The sequence below is a fragment of the Scyliorhinus canicula genome, chromosome 3 (genome assembly GCF_902713615.1).
Source record: "Scyliorhinus canicula chromosome 3, sScyCan1.1, whole genome shotgun sequence".
NCBI classification, from domain to species: Eukaryota; Metazoa; Chordata; class Chondrichthyes; order Carcharhiniformes; family Scyliorhinidae; genus Scyliorhinus; species Scyliorhinus canicula.
This window is the reverse complement of record NC_052148.1, coordinates 24,449-33,506: the sequence shown is the minus strand read 5'-3', so window position 1 is coordinate 33,506 and position 9,058 is coordinate 24,449.

The following is a 9,058-nucleotide window of genomic DNA, read 5'->3' as shown; positions in this document are numbered from 1 at the left end:
CACACTGACTCTCACTGGGGTACGGGTCCCACACACACTGACTCTCACTGGGGTACGGGTCCCACACACACTGACTCTCACTGGGGTACGGGTCCCACACACACTGACTCTCACTGGGATACGGGTCCCACACACACTGACTCTCGCTGGGGTTCGGGTCCCACACACACTGACTCTCACTGGGGGATGGGTCCCACACACACTGACTCTCACTGGGGTACAGTCCCACACACACTGACTCTCACTGGGGTACGGGTCCCACACACACTGACTCTCACTGGGGTACGGGTCCCACACACACTGACTCTCACTGGGGTCCCACACACACTGACTCTCACTGGGGTACGGGTCCCACACATACTGACTCTAACTGGGGTACGGGTCCCACACACACTGACTCTCACTGGGGTACGGGTCCCACACACACTGACTCTCACTGGGGTACGGATCCCACACACACACTGACTCTCACTGGGGTACGGGTCTCACACACACTGACTCTCACTGGGGTACGGGTCCCACACACACTGACTCTAACTGGGGTACGGGTCCCACACACACTGACTCTCACTGGGGTACGGATCCCACACACACTGACTCTCACTGGGGTACGGATCCCACACACACTGACTCTCACTGGGGTAGGGGTCTCACACACACTGACTCTCACTGGGGTACGGGTCCCACACACACTGGCTCTCACTGGGGTACGGGTCCCACAGACACTGACTCTCATTGGGGTCCCACACACACTGACTCTCACTGGGGTACGGACCCACACACACTGACTCTCACTGGGGTACGGGTCCCACACACACTGACTCTCACTGGGGTACGGGTCCCACACACACTGACTCTCACTGGGGTACGGGTCCCACACACACTGACTCTCACTGGGGTACGGGTCCCACACACACTAACTCTCACTGGGGTAGGGGTCACACACACACTGACTCTCACTGGGGTACGGGTCCCACACACACTGACTCTCACTGGGGTACGGGTCCCACACACACTGACTCTCACTGGGGTACGGGTCCAACACATACTGACTCTCACTGGGGTACGGGTCCAACACACACTGACTCTCACCGGGGTACGGGTCCCACACACACTGACTCTCACTGGGGTACGGGTCCCACACACACTAACTCTCACTGGGGTATGGGCCCCACACACACTGACTCTCACTGGGGTAGGGGTCCCACACACACTGACTCTCACTGGGGTACGGGCCCCACACACACTGACTCTCACTGGGGTACGGGTCCCACACACACTGACTCTCACTGGGGTACAGACCCATACACACTGACTCTCACTGGGGTACGGGTCCCACACACACTGACTCTCACTGGGGTACGGTTCCCACACACACTGACTCTCACTGGGGTAGGGGTCCCACACACACTGGCTCTCACTGGGATCCCACACACACTGACTCTCACTGGGATACGGGTCCCACACACACTGACTCTCACTGGGGTAAGGGTCCCACACACACTGACTCTCACTGGGGTACGGGTTCCACACACACTGACTCTCACTGGGGGATGGGTCCCACACACACTGACTCTCACTGGGATACGGGTCCCACACACACTGACTCTCACTGGGGTCACACACACACTGACTCTCACTGGGGTACGGGTCCCACACACACTGACTCTCACTGGGGTACGGGTCCCACCCACACTGACTCTCACTGGGGTACAGACCCATACACACTGACTCTCACTGGGGTACGGGGCCCACACACACTGACTCTCACTGGGGTACGGGTCCCACCCACACTGACTCTCACTGGGGTACAGACCCATACACACTGACTCTCACTGGGGTACGGGTCCCACACATACTGACTCTCACTGGGGTACGGGTCCCACACACACTGACTCTCACTGGGGTACGGGTCCCACACACACTGACTCTCACTGGGGTATGGGTCCCACACACACTGACTCTCACTGGGGTACGGGTCCCACACACACTGACTCTCACTGGGGGATGGGTCCCACACACACTGACTCTCACTGGGGTACGGGTCCCACACACACTGACTCTCACTGGGGTACGGGTCCCACACACACTGACTCTCGCTGGGGTACGGGTCCCACACACACTGACTCTCACTGGGGTAGGGGTCCCACACACACTAACTCTCACTGGGGTACGGGTCCCACACACACTGACTCTCACTGGGGTACGGGTCCCACACACACTGACTCTCACTGGGGTATGGGTCCCACACACACTGACTCTCACTGGGGTACGGGTCCCACACATACTGACTCTCACTGGGGTACGGGTCCCACACACACTGACTCTCACTGGGGTACGGGTCCCACACACACTGATTCTCACTGGGGTAGGGCTCCCACATACACTGACTCTCACTGGGGAACGGGTCCCACACACACTGACTCTCACTGGGGTACGGGTCCCACACACACTGACTCTCACTGGGGTACGGGTCCCACACACACTGACTCTCACTGGGGTACGGGTCCCACACACACTGACTCTCACTGGGGTACGGGTCCCACACACACTGACTCTCACTGGGGTACGGGTCCCACACACACTGACTCTCACTGGGGTCCCACACACACTGACTCTCACTGGGGTACGGGTCCCACACACACTGCCTCCCGGGTGTATTTAGGGTGTGTGTGGTGTGAGATTTTACAGATTGCTGTGATGCCGCTGTAGGTTTTCCCCGTGGATATCGGGTTGTTCCCTACTGGATCGGCCGGGATCAGAGTGTTCGGATGTTGGAAGCGGCCGAGCAGGTGGGTCTTAATCTTCATTCAGCACATTCCTGGGGTCAGTGTGGGGTCAGTGTGGGGTCAGTGTGGGGTCAGTGTGGGTGGGGTGTGGGGTCAGTGTGGGGTCTGTGGGCGGGGTGTGGGGTCAGTGTGGGCGGGGTGTGGGGTCAGTGTGGGGTCAGTGTGGGCGGGGTGTGGGGTCAGTGTGGGGTCAGTGTGGGGTCAGTGTGGGGTCAGTGTGGGGTCAGTGTGGGGTCAGTGTGGGTGGGGTCAGTGTGGGGTCAGTGTGGGTGGGGTCAGTGTGGGGTCAGTGTGGGTGGGGTGTGGGGTCAGTGTGGGGTCAGTGTGGGGTCAGTGTGGGCTGGGTGTGGAGTCAGTGTGGGCGGGGTGTGGGGTCAGTGTGGGGTCAGTGTGGGGTCAGTGTGGGTGGGGTCAGTGTGGGGTCAGTGTGGGTGGGGTGTGGGGTCAGTGTGGGGTCTGTGGGCGGGGTGTGGGGTCAGTGTGGGGTCAGTGTGGGCGGGGTGTGGGGTCAGTGTGGGGTCGGTGTGGGGTCAGTGTGGGGTCAGTGTGGGCGGGGTGTGGGGTCAGTGTGGGGTCAGTGTGGGGTCAGTGTGGGCGTGGTGTGGGGTCAGTGTGGGGTCAGTGTGGGCTGGGTGTGGGGTCAGTGTGGGTGGGGTGTGGGGTCAGTGTGGGGTCAGTGTGGGCTGGGTGTGGGGTCAGTGTGGGCGGGGTGTGGGGTCAGTGTGGGATCAGTGTGGGGTCAGTGTGGGGTCAGTGTGGGGTCAGTGTGGGCTGGGTGTGGGGTCAGTGTGGGGTCAGTGTGGGGTCAGTGTGGGCGGGGTGTGGGGTCAGTGTGGGGTCAGTGTGGGGTCAGTGTGGGGTCAGTGTGGGGTCAGTGTGGGCGGGGTGTGGGGTCAGTGTGGGGTCAGGGTGGGGTCAGTGTGGGCGGGGTGTGGGGTCAGTGTGGGGTCAGTGTGGGGTCAGTGTGGGGTCAGTGTGGGCGGGGTGTGGGGTCAGTGTGGGCGGGGTGTGGGGTCAGTGTGGGCGGGGTGTGGGGTCAGTGTGGGGTCAGTGTGGGGTCACTGTGATGTCAGTGTGGGTGGGGTGTGGGGTCAGTGTGGGCGGGGTGTGGGGTCAGTGTGGGGTCAGTGTGGGCGGGGTGTGGGGTCAGTGTGGGTGGGGTGTGGGGTCAGTGTGGGGTCAGTGTGGGCGGGGTGTGGGGTCAGTGTGGGGTCGGTGTGGGGTCAGTGTGGGGTCAATGTGGGCGGGGTGTGGGGTCAGTGTGGGGTCAGTGTGGGTGGGGTGTGGGGTCAGTGGGGTGTGGGGTCAGTGTGGGGTCAGTGTGGCGTCAGTGTGGGGTCAGTGTGGGGTCAGTGTGGGGTCAGTGTGGGGTCAGTGTGGGCGGGGTGTGGGGTCAGTGTGGGGTCAGTGTGGGGTCAGTGTGGGGTCAGTGTGGGCGGGGTGTGGGGTCAGTGTGGGCGGGGTGTGGGGTCAGTGTGGGGTCACTGTGGGGTCACTGTGGGGTCAGTGTGGGGTCAGTGTGGGGTCAGTGTGGGCGGGGTGTGGGGTCAGTGTGGGCGGGGGGTGGGGTCAGTGTGGGGTCAGTGTGGGGTCAGTGTGGGGTCAGTGTGGGCGGGGTGTGGGGTCAGTGTGGGGTCAGTGTGGGCGGGGTGTGGGGTCAGTGTGGGGTCAGTGTGGGGTCGGTGTGGGGTCAGTGTGGGCGGGGTGTGGGGTCAGTGTGGGGTCAGTGTGGGGTCAGTGTGGGCGGGGTGTGGGGTCAGTGTGGGCGGGGTGTGGGGTCAGTGTGGGGTCAGTGTGGGGTCAGTGTGGGTGGGTGTGGGTCAGTGTGGGTGGGTGTGGGTCAGTGTGGGCGGGGTGTGGGGTCAGTGTGGGGTCAGTGTGGGGTCAGTGTGGGTGGGTGTGGGGTCAGTGTGGGCGGGGTGTGGGGTCAGTGTGGGGTCAGTGTGGGTGGGTGTGGGTCAGTGTGGGTGGGTGTGGGTCAGGGTGGGTGGGTGGGTGGGTGTGGGTTCGGAGGTCTGCCTGAATTCTGGGTTCTAATCCCGCCAAGGCAGATGGTCAAATTTGAGTTCAATAAAAATCTGGAATTAAAAGTCTAACGATGACCATGAAACCCATTGTCGATTGTTGTAAACTCCCATCTGGGTCACTAATGTCCTTCAGGGAAGGAAATCTGCCGTCCTTACCCGTCCTGGCCTACATGTGACTCCAGACCCACAGCAATGTGGGTGACTCTTCATTGACCCCTCAGGGGCAAATAGGGACGGGCAATAAATGCTGGCACAGCCGGCAATGCCCACATCCCATGAAGGGATAAAAGAAAATCTGCCTGGGGATCTGCCTGCGTCCTGCCTGCGTCCTGCCTGCGTCCTGCCTGCGACCTGCCTGCGACCTGCCTGCGACCTGCCTGCGACCTTCCTGCGTCCTGCCTGCGACCTGCCTGCGACCTGCCTGCGTCCTGCCTGCGTCCTGCCTGCGTCCTGCCTGCGTCCTGCCTGCGACCTGCCTGCGACCTGCCTGCGACCTGCCTGCGTCCTGCCTGCGACCTGCCTGCGACCTGCCTGCGTCCTGCCTGCGTCCTGCCTGCGTGCTGCCTGCGTGCTGCCTGCGTGCTGCCTGCGTGCTGCCTGCGACCTGCCTTTCTATTCAGGCTGGGCGGCTTTCTTTGCTCTATGTTGGTGACATCTCTCTGTAATCTCCAGGTTTCCTATCCTGTCCGAGGAGCAGTAAGTGTGTCGCTCAGAGAGAGGGAGTTAATCCTGGAGATTGAACGGAATGAGTGAGTACTCAGATGTTTGTTCACCCTTTCTAACTCATCGCTCACACTGACATAGAAACAGAGAAGCATTTTGGACGCTTGAATACGCTATGCCCCTGAGGAACTAGGGGGCATAGCCTCAAAATAAGGGGAAGTAGATTTAGAACTGAGTTTACGAGGAACTTCTTCACCCAAAGGGTTGTGAATCTATGGAATTCCTTGCCCAGTGAAGCAGTTGAGGCTCCTTCATTACATGTTTTTAAGGTAAAGATAGATAGCTTTTGAAGAATAAAGGGATTAAGGGTTATGGTGTTCGGGCCGGAAAGTGGAGCTGAGTCCACAAAAGATCAGCCATGATCTCATTGAATGGCGGAGCAGGCTCGAGGGGCCAGATGGCCGACTCCTGCTCCTAGTTCTTATGTTCTTATTTGACCCTCAATGTCACAGCTCGATTTTTGAACAGGTGACAAAAGCAGTTTGATGAGGGTAGGGCTGCAGATGTGGTTTCTCTGAACTTTAGTGGGTTCCATATGGCAGACTGATACAAACACTAAAATCAGCTGGGATTGGTGGTGGGCTGGCTGGATGGATACAGAACTGCCGATTGAGAAGATATACGGCATGTTTGCCTTCATCAGCCGGGGCATTGAGTACAGGAGGGAGGAAATCATGTTGCAGTTGTATAAAACCTTGGTTAGGCCGCATTTGGAGCATTGTGTTGCAGTTCTGGTCACCACATTATCAGAAGGATGTGGAAGGTTTGGAGAGAGGGCAGGGAGGGTTCAGCAGGATGCTGCCTGGTCTCCAGGGTGTTGGCTATCGGGAGAGGGTGAATAAACTGGGATTGTTTTCACTGGAAAGACGGAAACTGAGGGGGAGACCTGATAGAGGCCTACAAAATAATGAAATGAAAGTCTCTTATTGTCACGAGTAGGCTTCAAATGAAGTTACTGTGAAAAACCCCTAGTCACCACATTTCAGTGCCTGTTCGGGGAGGCTGGTACAGGAATTGAACCGTGCTGCTGGCCTGCCTTGGTCTGCTTAAAAGCCAGCGATTTAGCCCAGTGTGCTAAACCAGCCCCTCGTGTGCTAAACAGGCCCCTAGTGTGCTAAACCATCCCCTAGTGTGCTAAACCAGCCCCTAGTGAGCTAAACAGGCCCCTAGTGAGCTAAACCAGCCCCTAGTGTGCTAAACCATCCCCTAGTGAGCTAAACCAGCCCCTAGTGAGCTAAACCAGCCCCTAGTGTGCTAAACCAGCCCCTAGTGTGCTAAACGAGCCCCTAGTGAGCTAAACCAGCCCCTAGTGAGCTAAACCAGCCCCTAGTGTGCTAAACCAGCCCCTAGTGAGCTAAACCAGCCCCTAGTGAGCTAAACCAGTCCCTGGTGTGCTAAACCATCCCCTAGTGAGTTAAACCAGCCCCTAGTGAGCTAAACCAGCCGCTAGTGAGCTAAACCAGCCGCTAGTGAGCTAAACCATCCCCTAGTGAGCTAAACCATCCCCTAGTGAGCTAAACCAGCCCCTAGTGTGCTAAACCAGCCCCTAGTGAGCTAAACCAGCCCCTAGTGAGCTAAACCAGCCCCTAGTGTGCTAAACCAGCCCCTAGTGAGCTAAACCAGCCCCTAGTGAGCTAAACCAACCCCTAGTGAGCTAAACCATCCCCTAGTGAGCTAAACCAGCCCCTAGTGAGCTAAACCAGCCCCTAGTGAGCTAAACCAACCCCTAGTGTGCTAAACCAGCCCCTAGTGAGCTAAACCAGCCCCTAGTGTGCTAAACCAGCCCCTAGTGTGCTAAACCAGCCCCTAGTGTGCTAAACCAGCCCCTAGTGAACTAAACCAGCCCCTAGTGAGCTAAACCAGCCACTAGTGTGCTAAACCAGCCCCTAGTGCGCTAAACCAGCCCCTAGTGTGCTAAACCAGCCCCTCGTGTGCTAAACAGGCCCCTAGTGTGCTAAACCATCCCCTAGTGAGCTAAACCAGCCCCTAGTGAGCTAAACCAGCCCCTAGTGAGCTAAACCAGTCCCTAGTGAGCTAAACCAGCACCTAGTGAGCTAAACCAGCCCCTAGTGTGCTAAACAGGCCCCTAGTGAGCTAAACCATCCCCTAGTGAGCTAAACCATCCCCTAGTGAGCTAAACCAGCCCCTAGTGAGCTAAACAGGCCCCTCGTGTGCTAAACCAGCCCCTAGTGTGCTAAACCAGCCCCTACTGAGCTAAACCAGCCCCTAGTGTGCTAAACCAGCCCCTAGTGTGCTAAACCATCCCCTAGTGTGCTAAAGCATCCCCTAGTGAGCTAAACCAGCCCCTAGTGTGCTAAACCAGCCCCTAGTGTGCTAAACCAGCCCCTAGTGTGCTAAACCATCCCCTAGTGAGCTAAACCATCCCCTACTGAGCTAAAGCAGCCCCTAGTGAGCTAAACCAGCCCCTAGTGAGCTAAACCAGCCCCTAGTGAGCTAAACCAGCCCCTAGTGTGCTAAACCAGCCCCTAGTGAGCTAAACCAGCCCCTAGTGAGCTAAACCAGCCCCTAGTGAGCTAAACCAGCCCCTAGTGAGCTAAACCAGCCCCTAGTGAGCTAAACCATCCCCTAGTGAGCTAAACCAGCCCCTAGTGAGCTAAACCAGCCCCTAGTGAGCTAAACCAGCCCCTAGTGTGCTAAACCAGCCCCTAGTGAGCTAAACCAGCCCCTAGTGAGCTAAACCAGCCCCTAGTGAGCTAAACCAGCCCCTAGTGAGCTAAACCATCCCCTAGTGAGCTAAACCAGCCCCTAGTGAGCTAAACCAGCCCCTAGTGAGCTAAACCAGCCCCTAGTGTGCTAAACCAGCCCCTAGTGAGCTAAACCAGCCCCTAGTGAGCTAAACCAGCCCCTAGTGAGCTAAACCATCCCCTAGTGAGCTAAACCAGCCCCTAGTGAGCTAAACCAGCCCCTAGTGTGCTAAACCAGCCCCTAGTGTGCTAAACCAGCCCCTAGTGTGCTAAACCAGCCCCTAGTGTGCTAAACCAGCCCCTAGTGTGCTAAACAGGCCCCTAGTGTGCTAAACCATCCCCTAGTGAGCTAAACAGGCCCCTAGTGTGCTAAACCATCCCCTAGTGTGCTAAACCGGCCCCTAGTGTGCTAAACAGGCCCCTAGTGAGCTAAACCAGCCCCTAGTGCGCTAAACCAGCCCCTAGTGAGCTAAACCAGCCCCTAGTGAGCTAAACCAGCCCCTAGTGTGCTAAACAGGCCCCTAGTGTGCTAAACAGGCCCCTAGTGAGCTAAACCAGCCCCTAGTGAGCTAAACAGGCCCCTAGTGTGCTAAACCATCCCCTAGTGTGCTAAACAGGCCCCTCGTGTGCTAAACCATCCCCTAGTGTGCTAAACAGGCCCCTCGTGTGCTAAACCAGCCCCTAGTGAGCTAAACCAGCCCCTGGATGAGAGGCAGAGACAGGGAGGATAGTCAGAGGCTTTTTCCAAGGGTGGAAGTGTCAGTTACACAGGGGGCACAGGCTCAAGGTGAGAGGGGGAAGGTTTAAGGGAGAT